The sequence below is a fragment of the Hippoglossus stenolepis genome, unplaced genomic scaffold (genome assembly GCF_022539355.2).
Source record: "Hippoglossus stenolepis isolate QCI-W04-F060 unplaced genomic scaffold, HSTE1.2 HiC_scaffold_25, whole genome shotgun sequence".
In the NCBI taxonomy this organism is placed as follows: Eukaryota; Metazoa; Chordata; class Actinopteri; order Pleuronectiformes; family Pleuronectidae; genus Hippoglossus; species Hippoglossus stenolepis.
The window spans coordinates 347,621-349,920 of record NW_025899746.1 but is presented as its reverse complement, the minus strand read 5'-3'; positions in this window follow the sequence as shown (position 1 = coordinate 349,920).

The window sequence follows — 2,300 nt, the reverse complement described above, 5'->3', positions numbered from 1 at the left end:
CTTTTGAGCTGTATATTGTAAAGCAGCCAGGAGCAGTGCATCAAAGTATAAAACGCTTCACTTCCTGGGCCCTCGAGCACGCCGATCCTTGCCTGCTAATTGCTCATTACGATCCACGCCATCAATTGCACAACACACTGTGAACATTTTGTGTAAATCGAACGATAGTTGTAAAACAAAGCTTACTTCCTGTTGCCAGTAGGTGGCGCCATCACTATTATTACCTACAGACTAATATATCTCTTCAAGTAGGGGCTCTGATGTAGCGTGAGCAATTTTGTGTCAATTGGACAATGTTACAACAACTTAATTTTCACACCGATCAGTAGGTGGCGCTATGACCCTGAACTAATATTAATACATGGATGTGTTCAGGTCAAGATTGTGATCATAGGTCAGCGGTCCGAGCCGTTTGGATAATGCAGAGTGGATTTACAAAGTACTTCCTGTTTCATGGCGAATCAGTAGGTGGCGCTATGACACTGAGGAAATATTGACACATGGAGCTGTTCAGGCTTGGACTATAATCATGTGACAGAAGTTTGGCGGTGATAGGACAATGCACACTGGAGTTATGACAACATCGTCTCCTTTGGCGAAGGATGATCCTTCGCCGCACCTCAACGTTTACACGGTTTGAGGAAATGTCACAATTCTGACCATGGTCAAATGACTTGACTGAGCTCTTTTGAGCTGTATATTGTAAAGCAGCCAGGAGCAGTGCATCAAAGTATAAAACATGTCACTTCCTGTAGCCAGCAGGGCGCTGTGATTTTAAGTCATAATTTCTGTGTAGATGTCATCAGGCCGGGACACTTGTCTTACATGTCTAGTTTGGACTCGATTGGACCATGTATGTCCGAGATGCAGAACCTCGTGTTTTGATGGCGTGTAATCAAACTTTGAGGCCACGCCACGGTCACACCGTGTGACGAAAAATCGATCTTTGAGTTAGTTTTGATCTCCGTCTTGTTGTGATGACACTCATCTCAATTTGAAGTTGATCAGATAAAAGCCCTGGGACAAGTATATCAAAGTATAAATGTGGAATATGGCCAAAATGGCCACTAAAGTCAAAATGGCGGGCTTCCTGTTTGGTCGAGCATATCTATCCAAGAGACTTATTTGTTTGTTATGAAAAGACACATGTCCCTGTCGATTTTTGTACATGTCGGCCAATCGTAGTGCCGTGGCTGCACATTAGGGGGCGCTAGTCAGTTATTATGCCACGCCCATTTCTTAAAACCATCTGAATGTCTGCAGGGGGGGGCTGTTGCTACACAAATGTAGTTTGAGGGAGTTTGAACCTCCAACACCGAAGTTATAGTAATTTCGTGTGTCCTGGCGAGTTGATGAACTTTGACCCCACGCCACTATTATGGCCTTTGACGAAAAGTCACAGTAATCTTATGCCTTCATTATCAATGTCTTGAGACCCATTTGACACAGGTTTGACGTGGCTGCGGGCAGTGGGTGAGGAGGAATACCTCCACGTGTAAGAGGTTCCAAAAACAAGACATTTCCTGTTGCCACCAGGGGGCGCTGTGATTTTAAGTCATGATTTCTGTGTAGATGTCATCAGGCCGGGACTCTTGTCTTACGTGTCTAGTTTGGACTCGATTGGACCATGTATGTCCGAGATACAGAACCTCGTGTTTTGATGGCGTGTAATCAAATTTTGACGCCACGCCACGGTCACACCGTGTGACGAAAAATTTTTCTTTGAGTTAGTTTTGATCTCCGTCTTGTTGTGATGACACTCATCTGAATTAGAAGTTGATCAGATAAAAGCCCTGGGACAAGTATATCAAAAGTAAAATGTGGAATATGGCCAAAATGGCCACTAAACCAAAATGGCGGACTTCCTGTTGCATTTTTCATAATGCTCCTTGAGACTTTTTTTCATGATTGGTCACGATACACCTGGGCTACGATTTTTGTGAAGATCGGTCAAAGGGAAACCTAGGGGCTGTGTTCCAGGGGGCGCTGTTGAGCCATTTTGCCACGCCCATTTCAAATTACTCCAGAATACGTAAATTTTCACCACTGTCTAATTTTGTGCAAAGTTTGGTAAGAAGTTCAGCATGTTAAAGCCCTCAAAAAGCCAAATCACTTTAGTCACAATAATAATAATAATAATAATAAGAATAATCCTTTCAATTTCAATAGGGCCTCTCACCTTCGGTGCTCGGGCCCTAATAAGAATAATCCTTTCAATTTCAATAGGGCCTCTCACCTTCGGTGCTCGGGCCCTAATAATCCTTTCAATTTCAATAGGGCCTCTCACCTTCGGTGCTCGG